The 13,505-nt window shown below is 44.3% G+C and overlaps 1 protein-coding gene across 5 annotated transcripts in view; it reads right to left on the reverse strand.

The window, feature by feature from the left end:
* Positions 1-8,115, reverse strand: part of SOX5 (SRY-box transcription factor 5) — a 989,998-nt gene extending 981,883 nt beyond the window's left edge. For 3 of the 5 annotated variants that reach the window (XM_060024448.2, XM_060024441.2, XM_060024442.2), the window contains exon 1: positions 7,764-8,115. The gene's annotated coding sequence lies outside the window, so the exon portion shown is untranslated. The remainder of the gene's footprint in view (positions 1-7,763) is intronic. The other 2 variants (XM_060024445.2, XM_060024443.2) reach the window with 1 other exon arrangement.
* Positions 8,116-13,505: the final 5,390 nt, after the last annotated feature.

Raw genomic sequence — 13,505 nt, forward strand, 5'->3', positions numbered from 1 at the left:
GTTCCAAAGCAGCTCCCAGTGCAAGAGTAAAGTAATGAGACTGACTGTGCCAGATACACGTGAAAGGCTGCCAATACTGCACAGTGACACCGAGCATCGCCAGAACATACATGCAAACCCCAGTCAGCCCCTGATACCACACGTCAAACAAGTTCAGCTTTCAGCAGCCGTGAAGTGCCCCAGGGAATCCTAGCAGGCATCCGATCTGAGGGCAGGCCCTAACCCAGAATGGGGATGGACCAGCAACTGCAGAGGGTACAACGCCTGGCTCAGCAGAGAGTCTCTCCAAATGTTCAGTTTGTCAACCTTTTTAACTAGCGACATTGAAGCAACCAGCACTCGCTATTTGGGGAAAACTATGCCAAAAGCCTCACAGTAACCAGTCCTTATCCTGGGCACAGATTCCCTAGAGGGGGCACTTGTCTGAGGAATGTGTCAAAAATTAGCTCTCTCTTCCTGCCTCCCATCCTCCTTGGATTCTGAAGCTGTCCCGGTGCCAGTTTCCCACAGTACCATACACAGAACCACCTAAAAATCAGGGGCAAAATACCAGTGGTCTCATGTATCCCAACATGCTAAGTCAATGTCTTCCATCCCCCAAATGCTTCCCAGCAGGCACAGAAGGATCGGCACCCCGCCAGCCGTCCTGCCACGACATTACCGAGAGCCTCGTCCTCCCCCGCAGCCGCCCCTCCCCCGACGCTGGCCCCCCAAAAATAGCAACAACTCAATTCTCAGTCCAATAACGTCTTTCCTCAGATGTTGTTCTCCCAGTAGGTAGAAGAATGAACTGCTGCAAGGCCACCAGCTCCTCTACAGTTTCTTTTAATTTAAAGTTACAACAGGAGGGAAGAAAAGAGACTTTCTATTAAGGGACAACTCCCTGAAGGGTCTCTTAGCTGACAATCGAAGGACTGCTCATGGCAGTGATCAAATCTAACGCAACAAAGTGCTGGTGGCTCTGTGACTCATCACAGCAGGAGCTCGCGCTGAGGGCCACTTGAGTTCAGTGCTTTGTGCCGCGCGCGGCAAGTTGGTTTAGGAACAGTAACACAGGGGAGCAAAGACTCGCAAGGTGTTTGAGGCTCAAGATAAAATGCAGACTTACAGTGCAAGCTGCTTCTCAACTGAATAGGAAGCCTAGAGGGGTAAGGAAATGAAGAGACTGTTCTGTCTACCTCACGCTTTAGGGCAAATTACCAGAAGATGGTCAAGGTCAGTTGGTCTATCTGTTGCACTGTTTACAGCCTCATAAAAATAAGGACTGAAGCACGAGAACCGAAGTGAGCTATTCTGAAAAGGCATTAAGGATGTCTGCTTGCATAAACAACACCTTCTAATTACATGAACTACCTACCATTTAAATATATTTACCATCACCTGATACGATTCACCTATACCTCTCAATTGCATTTTATGACTACATAAAGAAGAGAGAAATATATGTTGAGCATTTCACCTGTACCATGCGTGGTACTATGTGTTTATATATAATCTCATATAACCTCATTTAATCTTGACTAGCACTCTGTGAGGTGACAACAATCATTATTCTCATTTTACAATGGAGGAAAATAAAGCATCAGAACTCAAAGAAATGCCAGGTCTTTTTTTTAGTGGCAGGTCCACCCAACCAGAGCAAGTGCTCAGGGCTATACTTCCAAACCACAACTACACCAGTCACATCTCCTGTGGCCAGAATATAATGGACTCAGTGTCCCACCGGCTGCCCCTCTCTGTCTCCAGTATCATTTGTGCTCCAAGGCCCTGCTTCCAGGGGGCTGCTCCTAGCTAAGGACTGAGCACAGTGGGGGCTATGAATGCAGGCCATTCCACTGAGACAGAGGGTTCCTCCAATGGCTGACTCCCGGCTCCCTAGCCAAACCCTTCTCAGACTGCACGACAGTCAAGTTCTTTCTACTCAATCCTCTTTCCTTCCTTTCCTCCTTACATAAGTGTCAAACCTGGGTCATGCTAAAAGGCTCTCCCAGTCTTCTCCCGTGCCCTCCCCCCAAAAACGTCTTACATGTCTAATCCCATCTTGGGGTCTGCTTCTTCATGGACCCAAACTAATGCAATAACCAAGTCATTTATTTGCATTTTTTTTCTTCTCTTAGCCTTTTCTTTATCTTTGGTCAGTTGTACTTACAGAGGAATTATCTGAATCACTGCGAGAAGAAAACAAGCACTAAGTTTTCCATGTTACTGTACATCATCTCTTCAAATAGACAATGGTACGCTGATCGTACCTTTCTCCTTGCACCCAATTTAAACAAGCAAACCTATGAGGTTCCCGATGAACGAACTGTTAACTCTTTAGGGCAAAACATTGCAAAGTCAGACTTATCTCTTTTTCCAAGTGGAATTTCTCTCTATCCACATGGGCTAAACTTAACATAACCCAGTGGTACATGACTCTGAATGGATAACAGCACAATAAATTTTCACTAGTTTATATCTGTAACAAGAAATCAAAAATTATAACAAGAAGAGAGATCTATAGCTAGGTCCTAAAGTTTTTGCTCCTTTCACGGAAGGAACATTTATATGAATAAAAGATAGAATTCACACTTGCACCAAACACAGCATCTTAATAAAACCACATTGTCAGAGATCATGTATAGACGTTAACTGAATCACCATTTTAAAGGGTTGATCTCAGCCTCAAGAAAGTGATATATTTTTCTTCTTGGATTCAAACAAGTTCAAAGCAAGTACAAAATGAAGCTTCGAACATTATAAATGATCAAAATCTAGACTTGATTGAAGGGAGAGGAGAGTGTAGCTAACATTTACCAAGCACCTCGTTCATGAGAGACCCTACGCTAGGAATCTGATATACAATACCTACTGTAATCCGTGCAATATCCCTACAAGAAAAGGATTATAAACCCGAGCTTCAGAGGTTAAGAAAAGGGGCAGAGCACTAAATGTTCAGAACTCCAAGTGAAGTCTTGCAAGAATTATAAATAGACCTAAACTGAAGAACTCCAAACGCTAGTGGGCTGGCTTCTTTTGCATCCTGGGTCCCTCCTGAATTCCCTAGCTCCCAGACTTGAACTGCTGCTGCAGTGAGCTTCCAGGGAATGCCAGGTAGAGGTCATCCCTTTGACTGCTGCACTGTCTGTCCCCTTTGGAGATGGGGTAGCATAGAATCACGAAGTAATTGAATGACAAGTCATTGGGCCTCGAAGATATAATCAGGTAGGGTTTTTTTTTTTTTAACTTATAATGAACTTTCAGCAATAAAGAATGAATGGACGTCTATCTGTAGAATCCAATACCAACACCGTCACCACCACTGCCACTTCCTGGAGACTCATTTTTTTTCTGGGTGTTTTATTTAAAGACTCAATTTTTAAAGAGTGGTTATTTCATGTATTCTTTAAATGTATTCATTTTTCCCCTAATTCCATCGATACACTGCCCCCACTGAATGTCATCCTTACTCAAAAGCAGAGTAATGACTTTCCTGTAAGGTATGCTCTGAGAGGTACAACAAAAACTCCCTATGTTTACAAGTATTTCTTCCTGGCAGCTTCACATGACACTCCACGTCTTTCTCTAAGGAATTAGATAGTCATGATAAACTGCAATAATAATAACAACTTTTAGTTAGAGAATTAACACATAATAAGCTGTTATCACCTGTGAATCCATTGGCTTATGAGCCAGAGGTTAACTTGGGCAAATGGGGCAGAAATTCAGAAGAGTCCATTAAAGCAAACTGGGAGGTAATCAAGGGCCCATCCTAAAGTTCAGGCCCCAGATCAGGAAAGCATTCAAGAGCACCCATATAGGCCGCTAAAGGGGCAGGGGTCTGGAGGAAACAACCCAAAAAAGCATATTCCCCTTTCTTTTAAAACAAGAACACTGAAAACAGCCAAGTTTATTAAAAAGTCTCACGGAAACGTCCCAATATGGCCCAGCTGAAAGTGACTAAAAGTGCCTGAATGTCCGCCCTGCTACTGAGCCTTAAGGGCTCCATTTCTGCCCCTTTAAATATAAAAATTCATTATTTTTAAGCAAAAGGTTAGATCCTTGCTTCACAGTCTTAAAAACTTCATTTTATTCTTCCATGAAGAGCAACTTTACATGCAAATGAACTGTTGGTTTAACCGAAGATTGTTAAATTGCATCTCTTCATCTAAAATCCTTCTCCTAAATGTTAGGTATGAGTGATTTAAGTTATATCACACACGGAAAATAAACAACAAAGATTCCACTCACATTTGAGAATCATTTGCCATCCCCACTCCCTAAGCACCCTCAAATGGGAAATGGAATAACAAGACTGATCATAATTGGATTAAGAACTATAATTCTTTAATTCATTCATCAAATTGAGGCATTTGGAACAGTTTATTTACAGAGTTGTTTAGACAGTTTTGCATGGTGTTTTTTAAGATAAACCAAAATGCCTTTCTGAAAGAAGCTTCAGATCCCAAATCATTAACATATGAAAACCAAATGTAGACAATTTACAAATGGGTGTTTTAAAACAATGTTTGGAACAAAATTGGACTTTTATTTTATTAACTATCTACAACTCTAAGCTCAGGGGATAGTTAATTTGAAACAGCCAAGCACTCTCTTTGCCTTTAAAATAAATCTACATTTCTCAGGCTAAAAATTGTGACGAGTATGTGAGGGAATGCACTGACTTCAGGCCTAGACAATAAGTTTTCCAGGTTACTCTCAAAACTCTAATTATAGCATTCTCTACCACTAGAGGTGATCAGATATTGGGTGAACCATCCAGGTTACACCAATCGATCATATCCAACAATGCTACCTGCTGGAAATCTAAATAGTGTTCAACATTAGAACTCTAAGTTATTTGAAATCCAGTGTATTTTAGACTAATAAAAACAAGTTTTATCCTGCCCTGCATATTACATTTTTTATATAATCTAGACATACCTTGAAAACAATGACTGTCTATCACTCAATAAAGGGATAGAGCTTTTACAAGAAGACGGTATATTCTTTTATCATTATATTTTTCATTTGCTTTAGAAGAGAAAAAATCCTCTAAGCGTTCAAATTCTTTGGAAAATGAAATTTTAAACTCTCCCGACAGCTTGTGCTTTACGCTCAAAAAGGACCAAAAAAAAAAAAAGGAAGAAGCCATACCTGAGCATAAATTTCACTCTTCTTATTTACTGTTTACTCCATATTCTCCACAGATAACATCTTTATAAGCGTATATTCATTTTTTTTCTTTTACAAAACCATGTGTCAGTCTAAACAGGATATGCATTTACATGTATAGAACTAAGTTAACTTGAAATAACCACTGGATCTCAAACGCCTAGTTATTTACCAAATAAGTTTGAGAGTTTTGAATCCTGTATGGCATTCAACCAGAACTGCTTAATCTCAACAAGGAAACTATATAGGGTTTCCGTATTAAGAGCTGAAGTTCTTTTTTCCTGTATTAAGAGTACTCTTGCAAGTCTATATCAGATTGATTCATTATTGCCCATTCAAAAAGGCTACAAAAAGAGATTTTTTTTAAAACCCCCAGGCAAACAAAAACTCTGTTATTTCTTCATGTACAAGGTTGTTAGAAGACCACTGGAAAGAAAGGACAAAAAAGAAAGAATTTCAAGCAAGTATGTTACTATATAATTAACACAAATAACTAAATAATTATGCACATGCCTTCCCACGCCCACAATTAAATGTTTTTAAACAACTCATGTGATGAAAGATCTACCTTTTAGGCAAAAAAAAGCAATCTCCACCAGTGTAAGGATTTAACTGATGCTGTGTTGCATCAGTTTTAAGTGATGCTTATGATTTTTATCTTGTATACTTCTGAGGAATAAACAGTTGATGACATAATCTGCAGGAGAACTTTACACAATGCCTCAGAGAACTTTCAGTGTAAGTACTTACGATTTTAAATCACTGTGGCTGAATTTATCTAGGCTTCAGCCTCAGAGCTATATTTAAATCAGGAAGAAGCACCCCCAGAAACTCTGTCCCATGTATCTGCATTTGAAACCAGATTCCTTCCCTATCAGAGCTAATAGCAGTTCACGTACAGCTGAATTCCTTCAAAATTAGATCAAAATTTAGCAGCTCTGTAAAGACTCTAAGAAATCGTCCTCCTTCTAAATGCTATAAAAGTCAAACTTAAAAAACATTTCTGTATACTTTAAAACCATCTGGCCCTTAACCTAATCACGTTTGGCAATCGAGCCTCACTCCTTGTCATCCTGATCAAAAACTGCTCTGGTTTTTCTGATTGAAACGTCCATTGCCTACAAATCTCCCACGCGCCTACTGGATTGGCCTGTTTCGTTTGTGGGGAGGGGTTTTTTTTAAGGATACTAGGGGCCATTATTTATGAACAGCAAGGAAACAAATCACTCTGTCTAGTCCCTTTGCAGATTCCCACACTTATTACCCAAAATCCCACAGATCTCCCTTGGTCTTGCCTTTGACTAAAGAACTGTGCTGGGCCTAAAGGCAGTCTCTGGGGAAATCGGCTCATGCCTTTCTTGACAAACTCCTTTGGATATCTGGATATTGTGAGGATTCCCAACGGGGTGACAACAAATCGCTAAACTTTTCTCAAGAAGTACTGTCGACTGCCACCCAGAGTGCCTGAGTTGGTGGACACTGAGAATATCGTTCTGCAACATTCAAAGAATTCCTCAGTTTGACCCCTTTAATTGAGAAAGGAAGACATCAAAATGGATTCACATTCACCACACTCTGCATTTGGTCAGGGGCCAACGTCTTTAGATATTCACCAGGGTCAATCTATTTATTAATAGATTTGCTTTGTAACGTTGAAGGAAAATGACTCAAAATATGTAAACAGTGCTTCGTGTGCATCCGATGCCAGCAGACCAATACTCAACAAACTGCTGCTATCAAACGCAAACATTTCCAAATCCAATTTGATTTCAACTCGTATAACCTCTTTTCCTGGCTTATTACTGTAGCCCAAAAGTGCAAGCGAGATTTCCCAAACCCGCGCTTAAAGTGACACAACACGTGAGCGGTCTCCACTTGGTACACGGAGTGGGGTGAGGGGGGAAAAGTAGTTGCAATTAAAAATTAAAGCTTCCGGTGTCTGAAATCCCTAGAATCCTGAAGGATGAGACTCGTTTCCGAAATTCCGCGCCGGGGGGACGGGGGAGGAGGGGGGTACTTCTGGGGACAGGGATGGCAGAAAGCGAAACAAAAAGACGAACAGGGGGAGCGCTCAGGTTGTGGGGTGGGCCGCGGGTCGCGCTTCTGTCCTGGGAAGGGTCAGGCCCTCCGGCCAACTTTGAGGGGCTGCCGTTTGGCGCCGGCCGAGATGCACGGGCGAGCCTAGGATTTTCCCTGCGCTCCTGCCCTCCTGGCTCATCACTACCTCCACCGCCACCACTTGCAAAACAATACCGGCAACAGCACGCAGGCTCCCCAAGCAAAATATAAAGTTATCGCATTTCCTGAACTGGGTCCAAGCCCGCACGCCGGGGTCCCCGCGGACGGCCGCCCCGCGAGGGGGACCGAGCGGCTGCCAGCCTCGAGCCGCCTCCCGCCTCCCCTCGCCCCCACCCCGTCCCCCTCCCTCTGTACTTGAGGAAAACTCCGGCGGCGGCCCCCGCCCTCCTCCGCCGGCTCTCCAGCTGGAGCCGCGAACGAGTGCGGAGCGGCGGGCACGGCGAGCGGCAGAGGGGAGCTCGGCGCCTTGGAGGGCTGCCCACCACCACGTCGGGACCGACAACAAAGTTAAAACGCTGCGATTCACGCACCTTACCGGCTCTCCTCAACGTCTCCTCAGGCGCGGGATGCAAAGTGGCACAGTGGCGGGCTGGGGGCCCCCGGGAGGAGACTGGAGATGGGTTTGGTGGCTCGCCTTTTTCACTCTGTGTGTGTGTGTGTGTGTGTCTCTGTGTGTCTGTGTGTGTCTGTGTGTGTGTGCGCGCGCGCGCGCGTCCCTCTCCCCCAGCCTCTCGCTCGCTCTCTCGCTCGCTCGCGCTCCCCGTGTAGCTCTCAAGGACGAGGTGAAATCCCTTTGCTGGTCATGAGGCGGCTTCAGAGACAAACAACACAATGCGAGTGCAAATAACAAAAGGCAAAAAGACAGTCGGAACAATGGGGGAGGCGAGGGCAGCGCACCCGCAGCGGGTCAGCGCGGCCGGCGCCCGCCCCGGGGGGGTGCGGCGGGGGCGGGGGCGTGCGCCGGGGGGCGGTGCCGGGGGCTCGCGTTCCGTCCAGGTCGCCCCCGGGCTCCCGCAAACCCACCCTGACCTCCTTCCTGCCGCTCGTCGCCCGGCCGCCCTCTCTGTCCATCCGAAGGGAAGGAGCCCCAGAGTTTGCTTCCCCGGCTGCTGCAGGGTAAACTAGATGGTAAATAACGCGGCGATGACCCACACCATGCAGGAATGTTTCAAAACAAAACACAACAAAACAATCTGCCCTCCACTTAAAAGAGCGATAAAATGAAATGGCAGAAGGGGAAGGAGGCAGGGAGAAGGGGAATCTCTCCAGATCTCGGTGGAGCTCGCGTTTGTAAATACGCCTTCATGTTTGGTCAAGTCCCCTTTGTCAACTTCTTCCCTGCGCTGGAACCTCACCCGCTGTCCTGTAACCATTACCTGGGCCCCTTCGCGCCCCCCACCCCCGTTTGCACGCGGTAAAGCCGGCACGGAGGGCGCGCGTGGAGGTCTGCGGGTGTCCGCGGAACCTTCCGGGAGAGGCGAGCCGCCGTCCGCCCAGCGCCAAGGCTGGAGCGGCGAGAGGTTGGGTTTTTAAAGCGACCAGTGCCTCCCCGAGAGCGGCTCTGCGCCCGCGGGTCCCCGCCGCCGGCACTTTGCACCCACCTACTCCTTGGCGGAGGGGGGAGGGGGGGAGAAAAGTTTTGAGACGCTCTCATCTCTGCCTCCCGGGCGGTTGAACTGGTTTTGTTTTGCGTGTGTGTAGCCCGAAATCCCAGTGCCCAAGAACCGGGGAATGATGTTCAGGGGTCTAAAAAGGCTCGGCCCTGGGCTTCGACTCCTTCGTCTGCGACAGTGGAGTCGGCGCAGGAAGGCGAGAGCGAGCCCCTCGGAGTTGCATCACCATCGGAGGAAACTCCGTAGGTGATGCCCCGAGCAGAAGCTGTGGGGCTGATTTGTGTGTGCACTGACAGCTCCCGGGCTGCTCCAGCGCTTCTCTCTACCAATCTTACTTTCATTGACTTAAAACAGCTGCCGGTTTGCCCCGGGGCGGGGTGGTGGGAGGGGGGAGGGGAATCGTATTAAATCTCAAAACTAGGGTGGAGCGGGGGAATCCTGACAGATCTTCCCAGATTTGGTGTCCAGAATGGAACAGGGAGGGAGGTGTCTCGAGGGAGGCAGCGGGTCTGGAGGAGGGTGGCGGAGAAAAGGACTAAGACACAATACGAGCAACACGTTTCTTTTTCTCGCTGTTCCCTTCCTCTTCTCTAGCTTGAGGCTGATTTGCATGTTCTCTCTCCTCTTCTGGGCGATTTTTTTCAGGCGCGCATCCATTGACTGAGCCACGTCCCTCGGCACCCCCAGCATTTCCCAGAGTGCAACAACACCACCCGGAGATCAATGGCCAGTCTGTTTATTCTTCACGCTCCTGCAAGAGCAGGGCACTGAAGGAGCATGGGAGGGAGGCTTAGGGCTTGCCTGTCTGCGATCTCTCGCAGACTTTTTCTAGCTGATTTCTAAACGGCAGCTAGCAAGCAAATAAGAGTTCCTTAAAGCACGCAACACATACCCATCACAATATATTCACCGAGAAAAGTGATACATCCTTTCTCCCCCTTTCCACCCTTGGTAGATTTGTCTCTGGAGGTGGATTGCTAATACCTGAGGTTTTTGCACTTGTCTAGGGCAGAAACTTTCTGGGGTGTTTGACGATTGATTATTTGGTACCTGCTTTCTAAAAATGGCTAAACACCTTTCCTTAGAACAAAAGTGAGAAATGCAAATCTTAATAACTCAAGGCAAAAATTTCAAAGTGTAAGCACAGTTATTATCCACTCCCACAAAGAAAACTTCCTCTTCCACAAATATTTGATAGCATAGAGCCCAGTAATTAAGAGAACAATCAAATAAACTCCAGGCTTTCATGGGGACTCTAAATTATCATCTGCCTGGAATTTATAAGCAGGGTAGTCATTTGCCAACTTGGATATTGCTCTAGATATAGCATTCTAAATGTGTATCCTTAAACAATTTTACTATGTTTTCTTAAGTATTTAATGAGAGAGACCACGGATAATAATAATATTCAAATTGCTGGATCAATGTGGCCTCACCAACTGTGTGAAAAAATTCTGTGCATGTGTGCATGAAACATCTTGCCTGTATGTTACTTTTCCTCACATTGACTATATCATGCAAGCTTCAAGTCTGAGCCACTTGTGTAATAAGAATACAAGAACTCATAAGAATGCATCAATAATTGTATCATACCTGGAATTTAAGTGTAATTTTTATTCTAAAGAGTTCTTGGCATACATTAAATGATTTATTCTCATAATACATATGTAGCTGCTTTTCACAGTTAGCTATCACTACCCAGATCCTTATATAATGTGCAAGAAGCAAATCAGGCCGACTGCAAAAAGAAAAAAAAAAAGGGGGCCCCTCACTACCAATTATATGAAAATAAGTAACATTTGACAGGGGGTTGTTATTTACAGCGAACTACTTCCTCTCAGCCCATACTCAGTGAAAATAAAGGGACAGAGTGAGTCCTTTCCCCCTACCTCTCTAGCCAATGGGTGACAAGCGTGCCTGGTTGGCCTAACCTCACCAAGCAGAGCAGTGCTGCCTTCTCAGGGTTTCAGCTTCTTCTTCTTCAGCGTAACAGCTTCGGGGACCAGCAGGCTTCCTACTTGCAGGAGAGGAGAGGCTGGGCAGAGGGAAGGAGGGGCACCGTCACAAGCTGCCTGGTGAGATGTTGGTGAAACTTGAATTACACCAACCTCTCCTTTTTTTTTGCTCCTACAGGCAGCAGAACTTCCAACCATTTACGGTTATTGAAACCACATGGCCTTAAGACTAACACATGATCGTTATATAGCAACAGCATAGCTGATCAAAAACCTCCAATGGAATGTTTGTTTGTGTTAAAATTTTTAAAAATACCCATATTTAAAGCGGGACTGACACAAGAAAGATCAATGTTTCCATTTATCAAGCATTTACCACGTGCCCGGCTCTTGGCCAAGTGCTTTTTTTTTTTTTGCGTTACGCGGGCCTCTCACTGTTGTGGCCTCTCCCGTTGCGGAGCACAGGCTCCGGACGCGCAGGCTCAGCGGCCATGGCTCACGGGCCCAGCCGCTCCGCGGCATGTGGGATCTTTCCGTACCGGGGTACGAACCCGTGTCCCCTGCATCGGCAGGCGGACTCTCAACCACTGCGCCACCAGGGAAAGCCCCCAAGTGCTTTTTTAATGTATTTGTTCCCTACTTCTTACCACAAACTTGTAAGAAATGTTACATCCCTGTTTTGCAGATGAGAAAGCTAGAGCTCAGAAAGGTTGAATGACTTGTCCCAAATCATGCAGCCTCTGTGGGTGTGCCAGGATGCCAATCCACACTGCTCCAGCCTTAAGCTTTTCCACTGCATCTGGGCTCACTGACACTATATTAGGGCAAGTTTCTCAGTGAGAAATGTTATTTCATTAAATGCGTAGATTTAAAATACGAAATTTATACTATGTGCAGTCCAGACATGAGCTATGATGCTATTCTCACTCATGTTGGTTATTAGATAACTGTGAAATTTCCAAGAAAATCTAAATGTGCCGTATAAAGGTATCCATATATATTAAATACAAAAGGTATTTAGCAATATATACAACTGTCTTATTTTGTAGGCTAAGCACTTTATATTATATGTATATATTCATATGACGTAAATAATAATAATAGCTAAAGTTTTAGAATCTGTATCATTTTACAAGCATTGTTCTAAATGCTTTACCTGTATAAACTCATTTAATCCTCACGACCATCCCATGAGGTACATAATTTTATTATATCATTTTATAGGTAAGGAAACTGAAGCACAGAGAGGTTTTATGATTTGTCCAAGATTACACAATTGGTAGGTGAGGGAGCCTGGACTCAAGCCAAAGGACTCTAGATTTAAGACCTTATCCACTTTGTTATGCTACCTTTCAATATATATTGAAATATTGTATATGCAGTGTACATACATGTACTCATAGAAATATATACTACAGTTGTTCCTTGATTAACACAGGTTTGAACTGCACAGGTCCACATATACGCAGATTTTTTTTTTCAGTAAATACCACAGTACTACTCCATCTCCAGTTGGTGGATCCCCAGATGCGGAGGGTGGACTATGGGATTTGAGAATCCAGGGATTTTGGTATCCAGACAGATCCTGGAACCAGTCCCCCATGGATACCAAGGGACAACTATGTAGATATGACTCTCAAAATTTGGGGGAAAGATAAAGGCATATCAACTGAGATTTGTTGCATCCCCATATTCAAATTGCCTCCTAAGGCACTAGAAATATTATTGATGGGAGAGGTATTTACATTTGTCCAAGGTATTAAAGATTCTCTAAAAGTTTTTGAGGCAATCTCAAGCCCCCCAACATATTTGGAGGCATCGAGGGAGTGCTAGTAAATACGTATTAGGAGTGGACGATATTTGACCCCAGTTGACTTGTACAAAGTTCATTTTGGATGTTTTTGGTCGTATATGTTAAAAAGAGCAGAGACAGGGTGCTCGGCAATCCTAAAGAAGATCGAGAAGGATGCTAATAAATACGAAAATCTGTGACCCGAGAGGTAGAGGGAAATTTAGAGAATGCAGGAAACTAAATATGTCATGTCATCATAAGGTTTACGAATTATCCATTTTTATTATTTTTTCAAGTTAAGGTAGTTTGTCAACCCTCACTCCATTAACAAGAGTATATTATAAAATGGTGATTTATGTTGAACCATTATGGGCTCAAACACTGACATCCTTCAAAGGAACCTTAAAATATTTGATAAGAATCCCAGGTATATGAGTGGTTTATGCCACGTCTATTTTTACCTGTCTCACCAAACACAGCGTGCATATCAAATTTGAAAAGTGAGCTTCTCCAAATCAAACAGCTTTGAGAAAGTATTGTGAGATCTTCTCTTTCTCTCCTTCTCTCCCTAAATACAATAAGGAAGGAAAAATAACTGACAAAAATCTTCCTTCCTTGGATGCTCTTAATGTTGGTAACTCCTGAGATGCTGACATCTAAACTATTAACTTTACTGGGCCTAATGTGCCTCTTCAGAAAAACTAAAAAAGACACCCTATACCTAACAGATGCCGCACATTAAGTTCTTACTGAAAAAAACTTTTAAATCCCTATTACAGATACATATGTTTTCATTTAAAAACTACTATGAAATCGAGTGTTCTTTTATTTAAACATTCCCCTGTGGTTCTACGAATTAAGGATCAGTAGTACTATATTAACTGGGAACCAGACCTAACTGGTTAAAGACAG

The sequence above is a fragment of the Delphinus delphis genome, chromosome 11 (assembly GCF_949987515.2).
Source record: "Delphinus delphis chromosome 11, mDelDel1.2, whole genome shotgun sequence".
Taxonomy (NCBI): domain Eukaryota; kingdom Metazoa; phylum Chordata; class Mammalia; order Artiodactyla; family Delphinidae; genus Delphinus; species Delphinus delphis.